Source organism: Corvus brachyrhynchos, unplaced genomic scaffold (genome assembly GCF_000691975.1).
Source record: "Corvus brachyrhynchos isolate BGI_N302 unplaced genomic scaffold, ASM69197v1 scaffold221, whole genome shotgun sequence".
Taxonomy (NCBI): Eukaryota; Metazoa; Chordata; class Aves; order Passeriformes; family Corvidae; genus Corvus; species Corvus brachyrhynchos.
Window position 1 is genome coordinate 661,820 of NW_008236622.1, and position 17,340 is coordinate 679,159.

General features: G+C 50.9%; 1 protein-coding gene across 1 annotated transcript in view; it reads left to right on the forward strand.

Moving 5' to 3' along the window:
• BDH1 (3-hydroxybutyrate dehydrogenase, type 1) overlaps positions 1-17,340 on the forward strand; it is a 57,927-nt gene that overhangs the window by 15,352 nt on the left and 25,235 nt on the right. The gene's annotated exons all lie outside the window — the stretch shown is intronic.

Consider the following 17,340-nt stretch of genomic DNA (forward strand, 5'->3'; position numbering starts at 1 on the left):
CAGAGATGCATAACCCCTGGACTCTGGGTATTCACAGCTCTTAAACCTGCATTTGTAGTGGACTCTTGCAGATTACAAAGGATTATTATGGATTATTCCTAAGGGATCAGGAAAGGAAACTGAGCTCTGAAGAGGGAGGGTTGTGGCAGTGATTCAGCAGGGAAGCACACCACAGGTCACTGTCAGATTCCAAATAAATTCCAGGGAGAGACAGGCTGGTTTCCAGACCTTCCTGATTTTCTCCAAAATCCCAGCAGTGGTAGCTGTATCTTGAGTACAGGGCTTATTGCCTTGTTTTCCAACTCAAGGACTCTTCTCTGGGACAAAGCATGAGTATGAACTACCCAGCAGGCATAAGGACTTCATTGCAAAGCAGAGCAAAACACCTGGATAACACTGTCTGCTGCAGGTGACACAGCAGAGAGAGAAAAGCCTTTACAAGGGAAGTTCTTGTAGTCTAAAATTTAGCTCTTAAAATGCTAAGTAGCATAAAAAATCGTGTAATTCCAGCTGGGATGCTACCTCCCAATTTTGCTGCTGGGTTTTAATACAGACATCAGTGAAGAGGAAACTGAGTGCACAGCCAGGATATCTCAGTTTAGCTCAGAGACCCCTGGGAGCAAACCTAGCAGGTGTTCCAACAGCACCGTGTTCATTCCCAGCCAGAAGGATAAAGCTGAGCAGGGATAACTGCTCTGATGTCTACACAGCATCTCTTCTGGAGGCTCCTGAACTCTCCCATGAGGTGGCCTCAGGGAACTGGAGCTGTGCCACCGCACCAGGGCCGGACAAGGTGTGACTGTCCTGCTACCCTGCAGTGCAAGTAATGGAGCTGTGTGGTTTCATATGATGGGGAGGCAATGGCTGGGGTGCTGTCGTGCATCCATAGCTGTTCCAACATTTCTGTGTGAGTTTTCCTGACACTGGGAGAGTTTGGTAGCGGATTTGTGGTCAGGAGGGCAGCAAGCTGGCTAGTTTTCCTGCTGGGATCTTGGCAATCCCCTGATTTCAGGGTTTGCCCTGAGAAGCGCATTAAAAGCTAATCCCCTCTGGGTTTGCATGACTGTCCTTTTGACTCAGAGCACTCAAGGTCCTGCCTGCACAGTGCCACTGCAGCTTCTGGAATAGCTTCAGCCCAAGTTTATTTGAAAACTGAGAAGAATAAAAGAGGATTTGGCCAGACACCTGGTCCTCTGCACTCTCAAGGCTGCCTCAGTGGCAGCTTCTGCTTGCTCAGGAGGAGCTGGGGAGCCTGGAGAGGTCATTCCGTAGGCATGCCCACACCTGGGCTCCAGTCTGGTCCCAGCTGGCTGCAGGAAGGGCTCTCTCTTCCCAGATTTCTTGCCAGGCAAAGACCCTTGGCAATGATGCAAAAGATCTCACTGTGCAGTATCCCTTAGGCAACCTGGAATTAAAAATAACTTTCCCTTGGGTGGTGGGAAGTAGCAGAGATGGAGTAATTTTAACTACAGCTGTTACATCTTGTTCTGAGCCATAATGTGGAAATCATGAAGTCCTACCCACTTCAGAAGTCCTACCTACTTTTTGCTCCTAATGATGGGGGTGGTGAGTACCAGCATTTAGTGACTCCTTACTGCCACCTTATCAGGATGAAGTGCAGGGATTTCCCAGTTAACCAGGAGATCATCTCACAACCAGAAATTCGCACACCTTCAAGAGATCTGCTCCCAGCCCCATGTCTCAGCTCCCACATCCTGGCAGAGTCTGGCCCAGGCTCCCTCCTGGGTCTCAGCCCTGTGGGTCTGGCTGGTCCTGGAGTGGCAGTTTGGAAACAGGACTGCTCTGGAAACAGAAAAGCAGAAAGGACCACTCATGTTCAGGCATTGTTAAACAGCAGAGCACAGGATGTCTTCCCCAACTGAATTAAATATAACAATTAAATATGTCCTCAACTAAACATAAAAGTGGCTCAGTCACTGAGCTACAAAGTCAAATCTCTGTCTGTTCTGAGGTTGGACTGAAGCCAAGGGGGCCTTGCTTCAAGGCATGTGTGCAGCTGCTGACACTCCAGGGGCTGTGGCTCTGGAAAGAAAGTATCTTTCCAGAAAACAAGAAGGGAATCGTAAGCATAACTCACAGATCTGATGACACTTCCCTGGGAAGGTACCGCTCAGGATCACAGCACTGGTTTCTCTCCCCTCTTTCCCAACAGCGATGTAGCTGTGCAGCCTTGGGGTACTGTGGGCTTAAACTGACGCTTCCCTGTAGAAGAGGAAGTGCTGGCCTGGTACCACCAAAGCAGCAAGCAGGGAATTCTTCCTCACTGAGCAGGAGCGCAAGAAGCAGGAGATGCCAAGGCCAGGAGCAGCCTGTGCACCAGTCGCACGGATGGCCACCCCTTGCTTATCACCAGCCATCACCTGAGCATCACGACCCTTGCTGGGTGGAGGGTGAAAGGGACGCTGTGAATATGCCCCAATGCTGGCAGTCAGATGGGGCAGCACATCTCCACTGTCAGCTGCAGGGACAGACTGCCTGGAGCAGGCTCAGCACCACCCCTGCCAGCACGGAGGGTGGTGATGGCAAACACAGGGGTGCCAGCTTGGCCTGTTTCTGGGGACTGCCATGCCCACCATGCAGAAAGGGACATGCAGTGGCACAGATGCCATCCTGCAGCTCTCCTGCAACCAGTGAGGGACAGTGGAGGTAGCTGGCTACCATTTTCTGTCTTCCAAAGGGTCTCAGGACCTCAGGGCTGCCTGAAAACCACAAATCAGGCTGTTCTGCTTCCACAGCCAGCAGGCAGCTCCCTGCAGTCTGTGGGTAGCGTAGGGGTGAGGAGTCTGACTAAGATGTAGGTTGTTATCTGAAAATAATTTTTGCTAACATAGTGTTTTGTTTGTGGTTATTTGAAGATGCTTTTTTGTCAGCATCTGTCCCTGATCACATATGAGCGTTTCTGACTTTCTGGGGCTCTGCCACCATAATGAACTGGAAGAGGGAGTGGACCTGGCTACAGCCTCTTCCAGTCATCCTATCCCTCCCTTCCCTAGCACAAGGTTGTGCAATTACTTGTGTGATGTGGGACATCTTCAGCAGAAAAGCTTGGGAGACCTGTCCTCACCACCCACATGAGTCCTGGGGAAACAGAACTCTCCCAAAGCAGGGGTGCTCTGGTTTCTCAGCTGGGCAGCAAGCGGGTCAGCCCACCCACAAACCAGTTGGGATCTGTGCTGCTGAGGAGCTGTGCCCTCTGGGAATTGCAGCCTCCCTGCAGCCATCCTAGACCAGGTGCAGGCCTCACCAGGGACTTTGGGCTGTCCTCCCTTTGCTTGTCTGACAGGCTTCAGTGTGCTGGTGCCTGGGGTGTTTGCTCCCCTCATTGCTTATCTCTCCATCAGCAAATGGGGCACTGCAGAAAGGTTTTGTCTTTCCCAACAGTCTAGTCCTATGAGTTTAGTCTTTTATGTCCAAAACTAAAATCCCCCTCCTGGTCTTGTGCAGGCATTCATCTTTGAGCACAACCTTACTTTATTTTCTAGCCAGAATTGCAAGTTGGGAAGCAACCGGAGCCTGCTCACCTTGTCTCTGAAAAACCACATCTCAAACCCCCAGAAAGGTTCTTGCTGGAGCTGGAGGTGAAAGTGTAAATGCTCATTTCTTCCCCTGCTGTGAATGTCAGAGCAGTTCCCTAAAAATGCAGTAATATCCAGAGTGATCACTGTGGTGATATTTCTGACTTTGCCTGGAGCAGAATGAACCATAAATCTTGTGAGATAACACATTGCCACAGAGACTTCCAGCCAGTTTTTCAGGCCTTGGGAGTCTTAATGCTGCCAGAGCATCGGAGCCAGCCCACCCAGAGATGGGTATTACTAGCACAGAAAGCAGCAGCTTTCTGTTGTATCCATGAAAACAGGGTGAGTATTTGGTGCCTCTCCTATCTGAGATCTTGGAGGTATTGTGGGAAACTTTATCAGGATCCAATCTACCACACAGTGAAACTGGGCTATTTGTTGTCATGAGAATCAAAGTGCAACTGGGCTGAAGGAGAGACCAGAAAAATTATAGACTGGTTAAGTAAAAGGTCTGGGTTATTCTTGATGTCTCATCTCTGAATCTGCCATAAGTTTAAAACCAGAGAAAGATCTTACTCCCTGATGGGTCAGTAGGACCTTGCCAGTGCCAGCTGGGGTTCCCCATGCTGACCATGGCTCAGGACCCCATTTCAGCCCTGCCTATGGCTGTGCATTCCATCTGGAGTGGGGATGGCGGATGCTGCTCTTCAGCCCCACTGGTCTGGATTCATCCCGCAATGCCAGTCTGAGCCCTCTCTGCAATGGACAGAGCCCACGATCCTGCTCAGGGCAAGAGCAGCACTCAGGGGCAAGGGGAGATCTGCTCTGATGGGGATGCTCCTGGCATGCTGACACTGCTCACACTCAGCCTGCTGCACTTGGGAATGGTCCTGGTGGCACCAGGGGGTCACAGGCTCCCTCTTTGTCCTGCCTCTGCTTCTTGACCCTCCTGCTGCTTCTCCCTGTGCAGAGGTCCCTGCTGTCCCTCTGTAGCCTGTGGATGTGGCTGCAGTGGGTGTGACTCTGGCTGGGTGCTGGCACACAGCAGAGGGTGCTGGATCAGCAGGAGCAGAGCGAGCTGCTTTCCTCTGGCTGGCAATGCTTTCCCTGAAGCTCCTCTGGATGCCACCCTGCTCCTTGCGTCTCCAAGCCTGCTCTGTGGGGATTAGCTATGCTTGGCAGAAATATTTGCAGAGGAGGGAATCACCTTCCACCCCATGGAGACAGGGATTTGCTGATGTTTTGGGACAGCCCTACCTCTCTGTGCTGTCTACAGGAGTTTCCTGTAGCACTGCATGCCTCAGCAAGGAGCTCACCTGCTGTGGAGCAGCACTTCCCACCAGGAGCACCACTGGCCTGCCTGGAAACCTGGGTTCTGCACAGGAAAGAGGGGGCCAAACGCTGGCACAACCCAGCCCAGCCCCGCTTGGATTGATACTGCCTGGACAGCATTCCCAGGGATGCAACCCTTTTTCCTCATCCTTCGAGTCCTTCTGAACTCCTCCCTTGTTTCTCAGCTCCTGGGAGATCCCTTGGGCTAATTATCATCCAGATCAATGCACTTCCAGCTGTGTTGTAGCACTAATGAGTGAGTGGCTTGGCAGGGTGAGTTGGGGTGGAGGGGCAGCAAGAGGCTCCTGGGCTCTCGGGAGCTTGGTAGACTTTTATTTTCTGCTATTGTTTCTAAAAGCAAGTTTCCCGTGCAGACTCAGTGCTGTTGGGAGGTGTGGGTGAGTGTTTCATGGGGCAGCAGGGTGCAGGGATGCTGCAGGGTGAGATGGGCACACAGGGATGTGGCAGGGGTGCCAGTGGGGGACAGTGTGGCATCTGGAGGATGTTACAGGGATCCTACCATCAGATGTGTGTGTGTCCTGCCCTGGCTGCCACTGGAGGGTGGTTGGGAGGACAGGCTGTCCCCAAGGTTCCTGCCCTGAGCCGAACTCCCTGGAGTCCTTTCAGCCCCCTGCGTCGGTTCTGTGGCCCAGCTGGGTATCCTGAGTGCTGGGTGGAGGTGAACAATCATCCCCAGGCCTTGAAAAGTTCCCTTTCAGCTCTGGCAGATGAGAACAAGGGGTGACACATCCACCAGAGACGATTCAGTGTTGGCACAACGCACAGACAGAGCCGAGCCATGCACCGGTGCTGCTGGCCAGGCACAGGCTGGTACCACACCCTGGGGCTGAGCCCAGCCACCACCCTGAAAGGCCCTTTGTGGCCCTGGCTGCTGCACCCAGGCCCTGTGCCACAATCTTCACTCCCAGCCTCTAACTCATGGCAGCATCCCGCACACAGATGCCTTTGTGGCTTTCTGACCCACTGCATTTGTGCTCTGGTTTGTAACATAACAGAAACCCAGGCCAAAATCCTTCAGAAATTCCTCTAAGTGGAGCGTGAAGCAGCAGCAACATGAATTTTTGGGGTTTTTCTCTAGCTGTGGCCACTCTCAAGCTGTGCTGAGCAGAAGGGCTCAGGTGCCAGTGTCTGGGCTGTGATGCCCTCCCAGGACATGCATCCCATCCGAATGCCACATGTCCCACATGGCACTGAGCATCACCAGCTCTGTTCCCAGCAAAGGCCCATGCCAGAGCTTCTCGCATTGCCCCGAGGTCTGTGTGCAGGAGCTGACCTGGCCCTGGGTGCCCACTTACACACAGCTCTGCCCAGCAGCACCTGAGGCTTTGCTTTGCTGCTCTCTTCCTGGAATGGAGAGTTTGCTGCTAATGCTGCTCCTTGTGAGCAAACAGGTCTGTGGGCTGGGCTCAGTGGTGTGGCCTGGCATGTACAGGGGGTCACACAGGAGAGGCAGGAGTGGGAGAATGTCCAGGTGTCTGAAAATAATATCAGGCCTTTTTCTTTCCCCTTCCAAGGAAATGTTGGGTCCCTAGAGGACTGCATCTTCTGACTGCTGTTTCCCCTCTTGTGTAATTCTTTAGAAAACACATCCAGGCATGCTAACTCCATCCCAGAAATGGAAAAAATGCACCTGAATTCTCAGCCCAGCTGATAGCCAGGTCTCTGAGGAGGTGGGACACATGATACAGCCTGGCATCTCCAGGGGTTGCCCACCAGGCTGAGCTCCTGCTCCTGAAAAGCACCGGTCTGGCACTGCCTCCCTCCCAGCCATCCAGCTCCCAGCCATGGAGATGGGACTGCCAGGATCACTGAGATCTTTCAATATGCTTTTTGACAGGATTCATTGTGGTTTGATACCACAGAGAGAAGGGGAATCCACCAGGACTTACCCAGCGCCCTGTGGATGTCTGTTAGACTGCAGTGAGTATGAAAGCAGATGAAATTTTTTTAGGGCTTGGCTGAAACATTCTTTAGGCTCCACTCTCGGCAGTGCTTTGAGCTGAGCTGGCAGCTTTGATCCCACGAGTGGTCGGGGAGCACATGGGAGCTCCTGAGGCACTGCAGCAGTGAGCAGAGGGCAGACAGGGATTTTGCTTTGGCAATGCTGCTGTTAGCTCGGCCACAAACTGTTCTGGAGGATTTCTGACAGCAAAAAGGCAGGGCTGGATTTTAGCCAGCTGGTAACCAGGTGGTGGATGTGTCTTCAGCTGTAACTGTACCAGTACACATTGCAGCCACGCAGCAGAATTTTTAAAACATCACATTCCTTAAAAGGCCTAATTTTGGAGGAAGTATGAGTGCTGGCAGTGGCAACACCTACTGAAGCATCTGCAGCAGTCCCTGAGCATCCAGGGGGAAATGCAGGCATGGCTGCTTGGAGATGCTCCTCCCACCCTGGGGGTCTGCACACTCAGGAACAACCTGTGGGCCCCCCAGCTTGGGCTGTGACCCCTCTAACACCATGACCACCATGTGTCACCCTCCTACCCCTTCAGGATCAGCCTTTTTGCAGCCTGATTACAGGCCTGGCTGGTAATGCAGACAGCATGGTTTTGGTGTGAGTCACAGAGGGTTTGGTGGCTTTTCCCTCCTTGCAGCTCCAGGCTCTCCGGCCAAAGCGGTCAGTTGTCAGTATCAGCTCCTGGCCCCAAGGAGCAGATCTGCAGCCCTTTACTTGTGGAGAGAGGTCTGTATGAGTCCTGAGCAGGCACAGGGGAAGCAACTAAGAGTCCCAAGTATTATTCTGGAGATCTTTCATCTTTCTGCGGAAAAGTAACCCCAGACTTCCCAGAGCTACCCAGTGTGGGGGGGTCTGCTCCCATGAGCCTGGATTTGGTGCCTACCATGCTCCCTTTCCCATCCCTGAGGCAAGCAGAGCTTCTTGTCTTTCCTGGGGAGCACAGAGACCTGCCCAACTTGCTCCCTTCTGCCAGCAGGAGTTCCTGATGTGCCTGGTTTGCAGGGAGAGGTGGGTTTTTAATTAAACTGTTACAGCTGGGGGACACAGACAAGTGCCAGATAGGAGAACCCTTCCCTGTCAGATGGGAACAGAAGCACCAGTTTTGGTGCACAGTGTTGCTCTAGAGGTCATGTAACATCTGGAAGGTGAGGGGAAGCCTGACTGGGCTGCAGTCATGGAGCATTTCAGAGAGGGAATGTCTCATCTGTGTGACACACTGCTGCCTTTTATTTGATGTGCTGTGTTGGGGAGGGCACAGAGCTGTGCCAAGGTGGGGACCCACAGCTCAGCCTCCAGGAACAGGCACTGCCATCAGACATGTCCTCTGCTCCCCAGTCTTCTGAGCCATGACAGACATATGTTTGGGCACTGAGGGTCTCAGGGCTGTGATGGATCCTGGTGCTTCCAGAGACAGCTGCTCCAGACAGGCTCTCACCGGGAGTTTGCTCAGATGTGACTGTGTCTGGGCCCCACAGGATCTGCAGCACCTTCCAGCTCTGCAGCAGGCAGTGGCTGTGCAGGGCCCCAGACGTCCCTCATCCTCTGATTTGTAACCCTCCTTGTCTTCCCTCTGGCCCTCCCCTGCTGTGACCCTCCTCCCTGGGCTGCAGCTCAGGCATCTTGGGCTCTTCTGAGCTCCCTGCTCAGACTCCTGCCACCTTCTACACCATCCAAGACTGTTTCTAACTTTCAGAAATGCTGATAATGCCCCACTTAGTACTCAAAGGCTCACAGAGCCTTGCAGTAGCTGTAAACAGTGGCAGCTGTCTTTTGTGTAGAACATATTTTATTTTGTTTGTACTAGAAATAGGTTGGAAGAACTGTCAATGAATAGCTTTGGAAAAACATCCCAAAACAACATGAGGTATCTCAGGGTACATATCCACAAAGGGCACCACCAATGTCCTGCCTGGGAACCCACTGTCTCCATCACCATGTCCCAGCTTCAGCATCAGTTCATAACATCAACATAACCCTCTGGTAAAACAGCAGCCCTGTCATTTGTGCTTATTTTTCAGTCTGTCTATAACATCTCTAATCAAGCCCATTATTTATTGGGATAAAATTGGCAACCCAGAGCATCTGAAGGCTGCCCAGGGTCAGGAGGAAGACAAACACCATTTTCTAACTCTGACACTGTGAGGCTCCCCACAGTGAAGGCTGTCAGTACTATCTGCAGACATTACTGTGCAAGGGGAAGGCAATTACTGTGGGAGAACTGCTTCTCCTGGGCTTAATGATTCACCAGCCTCTGTGGGTGCCATTAATCCCCAAGGGAGCAGGGCCAGGTGGCCTCATAAGTGTGCTAGTCCCTGATGGAGCATTGCAACAATGCTGACAATGCCACAGAGAGGTTCCCACTGCTCTGGGTGCCTCAGAAAATACTCTGAGAGGGTGCAGGACTGCTCTATAACTCATGGCACGTGACCATGGGCCATGCTGCGGGCTTTTCCAGTGATATCTGCCATCCTGCAGTGGGAATCCTTGCTTGCCTGGCAGAGTCTTTGCTGTTGAGCCTTTCCCTGCAGCAGCAGCTGTGCTGTGCAGAGTCAGGTGAAAAGCTCACCATATTCATTCACCCTATAGGTGTTCAGGGAGCTCCTAGACCCTCTCTGCTTCCCCAAAGGGGTGATGACAGCTAACCTTCCTGGATGAAGCACATTGAGCTCTCCCCTCCCAGCAGCACTGCCTGTGTTGCAGCCCCTGTGCCAGCTCCTGAGCTCTGCCAGGGGAACAGCTGGGCCACTGGGGATGCTCCTCTCTGCCCTTGCACCCATGGGGTGTCCTGGCTTTGGCAGCCGGGTCCTGCACTGTTCTGCACCAGCTGGTCCGACACACACAGCACATGGCATGAGCCATGGAACAGTCAGTTTGTAATGGAAATGCTGCCTGCAGGGCTCCCTCGGCTCCTCAGTAACACCTGAAACCCCTGTGCCTTACATTATATGGTTTGTATGACAACACAGGTGATTTCTAGGCACAAAAGGCATGGTTAAAGACACGTGATACACAGAGGAACTTACACGGGGGCTGCAAGCTGAAGAGATTTTCCTTCCCAGCAAATGCTTGTACATGGGCTTTGCTGACTGCCTTTGCAGAGGGGAGGCTTGTAGGAAAACAAATATACCTTCTTTTTGCCCAAGCTTAAAACACCTGGTAAAAATCCGTGTTCATGTGTTATTTATTGCTACAAAATATTTGTCTGACAATTATAATCACTGCTAGTATCTCCAATATGTCTTAAAGCTTAATTGCCTGAACATTTTTGTTAGCAGTGAGATAATTCTTGCCTCAACAATTATCCCTAGCAGCTTATGGGACCTGCTGCCTCCATCAGCTACGTGTGCTCAGGAAAGGGCATTTGCCGACTGTCCTGTGAGCCTCCACAAGGCATGGCATGGATTGCAGAGCTGTGCTGTGGGTGGTGGTGGAGGTGAGGAAACCCGGGGGAAGAGTGGCTGTGGAGACCGGGAAAGCAAGCAGCAACACAGGAGAGACACAAACATGAAGAGTTAAGCCAGAGTGAATTCGTCTGCCAGGGTGATATACTCAGTGAGTGATAAACAGCCCATGGGCTGGTTTTAGGGGTTCCCTGCCAGAGTGCCATTGGGGCAGGCAGGGGGAGGAGGTACTGCTGCCCCTCAACACAGGGCAGAGAGGGCTGCATCCTCCTCACCCTGTTGCAAGAGGTGCTTTTGCTCACCTGAACCCTGGGGATGACCAGGTGCTCACACAGTCCCTGCAGCAACTCGATCTCGGGGCTCGTTGGAGCGGCAAAGCCAGAGGAAGGAGGAATTGCCCTCTAGCATGTTCCAAAAGGCAGCATGCTGTAAAATTCATTACCCTCAGACTAGTTTTAGCTTTCCTGTAAAATACATTTTGTGTCTAATCTTGGTAACGCGTCGTCTCTTCGCCACCCGCCTGGCAGTGCGTTTCACTGCCGATGAGTAACGAGAGGAGCTTCACTGCGGCGGCGAGAGCCGCCCCGCTTGGCAGGCGCATATGGTACCCTTTTCCTGGAGACGCGTTTCCAGGCTGTTTTGAGCTCTCCTAACTTGAAATCAGCAGCACTCGTTTTACAATGCATCACGCGGCAGGTGAGATGCCGCCTCTCCGGCTCTGTGGGTGGATGGATGTGCCCAGGGATGACGTGCGAGGCTGAGTTCGGGGTTCAGCCCGGGCGCCAACAGCCCAGAGGTACACACGGGGCTTGCCTCCCTTCAGGTCAGAGACTGACATGTCTGCCCTCCAGAATGAGCTGTGTTAGACCAGGATAGGTCTTCTCCTTGTGGCGCCCGTTTAAATCTATTTGAAGTGGTCTGCGCAGCGGAGCATCCCTCAGGCTCGGGTGCCCTGCTGACCCCGGGTACGGGAAACCAATCAATCTCCCTTTCTTCACCGAGGGAAGGCAGAAGAAATGTTGCTGCTTATGAGGAACCTTTGCTGAGCAAGGAAAGACAGGATCTCATACTTGTATGGGCTGATGGACTTAGGCCAGCCCCCGAGGGGCTGCAGAAGCAGCAGAAATCTGCGTGCCCGGGGCGAGGGCAGCGGCTGCTGCGTTCTCCGCCCTGCGCCGGCTCTGCCTTTGCCCTCCGAGCCCCTCGCTGCTTCCCGGGCCCTCCTCGCCTGTCCCGAGATGATCCCAGCTACAGATTCCTGTTTGGTTCACGGTTTGGTGTAGGGGGAGGAGGTTGCAGCATCCGCCTTTCGCTCCCGTCCCTGTTCCAGAATGAGTCACCGCGATGAAGGAGCTGAGCAACAGGCGAGAGGCTGATTCGCCTTGTGACGGTGATTCAGCCCCTGCGGGGTGGTGACAGCTCGAGCAGAGCTATTGTTTCTCCCCACCAGCTGATGACAAAAGTGTTCTTGCCCTTCTCATTGTAGAAGAAGAAATATGAACAATGTTGTGTAAAATAATGATGAGTGATGTTCCTGCTCCAGGAACGCCCTCTGTTTCTCAGCCTGCCCTGCACGCCGGGCACCTTGCTGTGCGAACAGCCAGCCCCTCTCCTGCTCAGGGACGCTGTTGCTGCACTGCCAGTCCCAGGAGCAGCTCAAGGCACGCAAGGGCTGGAGCTGGCCCAGCTCTTAGAAGGGACGGGGCCGGCTCGGTCAGTGCGGGCAGACCGAGGAGCGCTGTGCTGAGGCAGCCCGGGAGTGCCACGCCAGGCGTTCCTGCGGAGCCATCAGCAAGTTCCTGGAGCTGTGTGTGTCACCCAGCACCCTGGAGACACGCACCAAATCCCCTTCATGCAGGGATTTGCTGGGCCACGGCACAGACTCGCGCTGGGAGTGGGACCTGGGGTTTGGGCAGTTCGACAGACTGCAAAATCAATGAAGTCTGCTAGGGCCTGAGTGCTGTGACAAACACGGAGTGATTATCCTCTGCCTCTTGTCAAACGAGGTTTGGGGGCATCAGTGAAACTAGCAGAAATATGTTCACCACAACAAATGAGGAAAAACTCCTTTACAAAATTTGTAGTTAAGTTGTTGTCTGTTGCACGGCGGAGAGGCTATGGAAATTTTACAAGGATTCAAAAAATGATTCATTGTATTAACAGAAGACAATACCTGATGGTCACTAATTCAAATACAACCCCAGCATTAGGAATTCCTTGAACCAAGTGTCAGTAAAGGTGGGGAGGATATGCAGGAGGCATGTTTGCAAGCTCTGCTGGACATTTACCCTCCCCTTGGCACACCCTGGGGAGATGCACTGCCAGTCCGACTCACTGTTTCCACACCCCTTTGCTTAACATACATGTGACATTTATAGGTTCTTCAGTAAGTAATATGTGGACTTAAAACAAATGCTGCCTTGATGAGTTACTACTCCAAAATCCAGCATGACAAAATTAGTATGAAGCTGAACTGACAAACCATAAATCATCTTTTACTGACTTTAGCATTTTCTTCTCCCAGTTATTTACATTTTGCTCATTTTGCACTTGCAATTTAGATGAAGCCCAAGGACCTGTGTGTCAGATTAATGCGTGACTGATAGCAGCTTCAGGATATTCAGACAGCAGCAATATGTGTATCATTGACAGTGAATATTCATAGGGATAGATCAGCTTGGAGGATTAAAAGCCACATCCTAGAGGAGTGGATATAATGAAAACAGGAGTAATCAAGTAAATGAAGCAGAAAAGGTGTAGCTTTATTGGTTCTTTATAGTCAGTGTCTCAGAGTCTCCTTTAGTTCCTAATTACTGCTGCTGGAAGATAACAGCTATTAGCTGTGGCTACAGATCCTGGGCTCTTTGAAGTCCTGAACAATAGACCACAGGAGGTGCTACGGGACCTTCTTAATCTTCTCCCTAGTCTACACCATCCCTGGGTCACGAAAACTGCTGATGGCTGTTTCCACCAGCAGCATTCGCAGTCACCTTTGATCGCAGCCACCCTTACAATAGCTTCAAGGAAGAGGTTTTATTTTGGTAAAAAAAAAATAATTTGTTGCCTGTTCATATCAAAACAACCATGAGGAAGGCAGTCCCTGTCATCTGTCTGGGCAAGGAGGAGAGGTGAACTATTTTGGGCAGTGCTGAGACCCCACCATGGAATCTTTTCCCCTCCTGACCACCTGGTTCAGCCCAGGGACAGCAGCACCCCAAGTTTGCCTTGGCCATGACTGTGTATGAGTATGAAATAAAGCATCAGGCTCATTGTCAGGTCCAACAGGCACAGTGAGATGCAGAGTGCACAGAAGGTCAACACTTATCTCTCAATTAAACCTGAAATCTAAAAATTAAAACCAAAATGGCTCTTTAATTCAAGTGTGTTTTCCTTAATTGCTAGGGACTTACAGATTCCTCCTGTACACAGCAAGACCCATGGATACATTTAAATTTCTCCACAAGATAAAAATACCTTTTAACTGTTCACCATGTGGTTTTGCTCTGGTTTCACACCATTAAGATGTTAGAACACGCAGCCCTGGTGTCACATATCACATGGGTACAAGCAGATGTTTGGTTGTCTTGTCCACTGCCAGCTAATTTCTTCTGTTTTGTCTAGGGCTCTGCAGCATCAGTAATAAGTGATTCACACTGAGCATGAGGTTTTTATGCTTTCCATGAGCAGAAACCATGGGAAGGATAGAAGTCTCCCTTCCTACGTACCTGGCACCTGCCCGGTGCTGCTCAGGACTTTCTGCACCACTTTTGCACAACCCTTGTTCCAGTCTAGGAGCCTGCACAGGTGCCTTTGCAGATGGGGAAGTTGCTTTGGTCTCTTTGCAGGTGTTCTCTGAATTAGGCAGTTCTGAATGGGAAGGCAAAATCACCCTCTCCTTGGATCACAGAAAATAGGTCAGAAGGAAATTCATGGATCTTCAAATCTGATTGCTTATTATCTCAAGCAACCAGCTGATGTAATCGCCTTCATAAACAGTGGGACTGCACTCTTCCCATGTGGAAGCTGCTGCAGACACCCACGGTTCTGATGGATAGAAACCTTGTTTTAGAAGAAAAGTATCACAGCCCAAACTTTAATTGTGGCCAGCTGATATCAATTTATTCCTGTGGCAGCACCAGCTTAGGCAGCTGCTCTCACTCCCAGCTCCTCAGGTTACCCTTAATATATAATCACTTCTGCTCTCATCTGCTTTTTTGTAAGTGAGGATATGAGATTAATGGGGTTTCATCTGGACTTCTGGTTTGCTGTTTGTGTGCCTATGTGGTGGATTGGCAGCAGCATCATGCTGTGCTGTAAGTACCATGGGAGAGAGGGCTCTGCAACAGCTGGAGGGGGAGCTGCCTCATCTTTCTGTAATGGAGATGTGGCAAAAACTTTCTGACCGCAGAACCAGTGCTTTTGTGCAACTAATGTAAGGTTGTCCTTCAAACACTATCAGTACAGACCTCCTGCATGAGCAAATTCATTTTAGATCTTGTTATTTGATTTATCTCCTCTTGTGTCCTGGATGATTGTAAAAGGCACTTAAACCCCAGTTTTGCTTTCAGATTCAGCAGATTTTGGTTTGTCCTCTGATGTTGCAAAAACTCTGAAATAAGTTTTCTGCCTCTCTAGAAAGTATTTTCCCTGCTCTATATTTAGGGATGGGTTTGGCTGTTTTGTGCTCTGAATGTTACCTGCTTCCTCAGGGTCTCCTAAACTAAGCTATGAGCTGGGAGATGGTACATTCCTTTTGCCTCCAGTGTGATCATCTCCTTGCTTAACTGCTTATTCCCAGCAGCCAGTGCTGTTTCCTACATATACCACTATTGTTTTAGAGAAAAGTAATTTAAACTGCTTCCTTCTTGTGGCCTTGGAAGACTTCTAGTTCTGCCCCAGCATCAGTGTGGCATAGCCTCACTTTTTTCCTTGCTCTCATTCATTTTCACGGCCAAAAATCCCGGTGTTATTTACTGATTAACTGTCACTCCCCACTGCTCCACTTCTCCATCTGGCCCTGGGCTGTGCAGCTTCTCAGGGCTCCCTCCCCCACCATGAGCTGGAAGAGGCTGTGTGGATTTTCTTGTGCTACCAGCAAGTCTGTTTTTCTCTGTGTTTAGGTTCAGCCTTCCCTGGGCTGTGCAGCACAGAGCTGCTTGGCTGCTGGTGGTGCTGCGAACTGTCTCTGTGGTCTGGAGCTGCTTGCGATTCTGCTGTGTAAGAGGTTTCCTCACATCTGTGTTACTCTGAATTTTCCCTGCTCCTGTTGCTTCGCCAGGAGCCTGCCTTGCCTGAGAAAGCAAGAGGTTCCCCTCTTGTCCTGGGGAACAGGACAGTGGTGGCCCAGCTCTGTGCTGCGGCTGGCTTGGGCGTGGACTGACTGTGACCTGTGAATTAGCTGGATAAGGGCAGGTCTGTGGGTGGATGTTTGCTGGGCAGCGATAAAGTGAGAAGCTGTAGGAAGGGGTCTGGGCTATGCTGTGTTTTATTGCTGGGCAATAGCCAGGCTGGTCCTGGCAGCTCCTGAACCGGGCAGGAGCTCACCCCTTTGGCAGCCCACACTAGTGAGTGTTCCCTTTTTTAAACCTTTTAATCAAAATCTCTAGGTCTTTGTGATTTCTCTGCACTCTGTGGACTTATGTTTCAATTTCTGATGAGTTGTATAAGGCTGTTTTTTGCTGAAGTGTTTGAAAGCTCTCAGACGTTGCAAATGCTGCTGCTGCCCAGGTGTGAAGCACTGGTCTGTGTTAGTGATGGGGGGCAATGCCCCAGGTCTGGGGCTCCACTGTGGCTCCATCAGAAGTCTGGCTCACAGGAGTATGCTAGGCTGACAGCAAGAAGGATGGGAGAACAGAATTGGGGTTCAACATAATGGCAAAATTAGTAATTCTGCAAATCTACACTATATAGCAATGGACTTGTGAAAACAGCAACTTTATTCAGATTTTGCTGACATAAGTTGCTGTCAAATGACCTTGCTCTTTGTCTCTGTAGTCCTATGTTGCTGTAGATGCTGTCCTGCAAGCAGGAGAACCTGTCCCTGATGGCAGCATAAGAGCTCTCCTGAGGGTATATTGTAGTGGGTGGCTTGTTGTGCAACCGCCATGAGGTGTCACAGGTGTTACCTTCTGCACAGTTTTTTGTTTCATTCTTTTTCCTGCCCTGCTGAAGACTCCCACGTGTCCTGTTACTGTTTTGTCTTTGCTACAGCTCTCACCCTTCAAAATGCTCTCTTACTTTCAGGTTAGCCATAACCTCCCAGCTCAGTTAATCAGACTCTCATTAGCTCTGGTCCCCTGCTGCTTTTTCCTACTCTGCTGCTTTAATCTTGCTCTGATCTGAAAAAAAAGAAAGAGTGGCTAGGATATGCTCTGGAAATAGTTCTGCCCTTTAAAGCCCTTGGTAGTTTTTTTTTCTCTTTGGTCCTGAAGTCTTTCCATATTGACCACTGTAACCTGCCACCAAAAGCCTTCTCATGAAAACCATTGGCGCTTACATCCTCCTCGGTGTGTCTTGGGAACCCAGGGGGAAAACTGCACTTATTTTGACTGCAGTCAAGGTGCAGGGGGGATTTTTTACTGCAAGGCAAACTCGTGCCACGTGTGCCCAGGAACTCCTCAGCACCCTTGCTGGCAGCTCAAAATTCAGAAGGAGCTGACAAACATCAGCTTATGACCAGAGCAGAGACTGGGTGTGACAGATCATCACAGGTGGGGCTGTGAGGCAGGAGAGGGGCAGCTTCACTGGAGGAGGTGCTGGGTTAAAGCCGCAAAAGGAGCAGCCTGGGAAGGAGGGAGGGCTGAGCAGAGCACTGCATGGAGGCCTAAACTTGGCAGATTTTTTAGGATTTTGCACTCTGACACTTAGTTACATAAAAGTGCTCATTCTTGATGTCTTCAAAGCTATTGAGAGAAAAAATATTATATGGAGTGCCTCTTTGCTTAAAGAATAAGTATTGATGTAATAGTGACAAAATTGTTCTAGCATCAGCTGACATATGCTAGTCAAAATCTATTATGTGGAGAATCCAGTGATAGTGCCTCTGTGACATGCCTCTTCCTGCACACTCTTTTTTTTCCCATGCTTT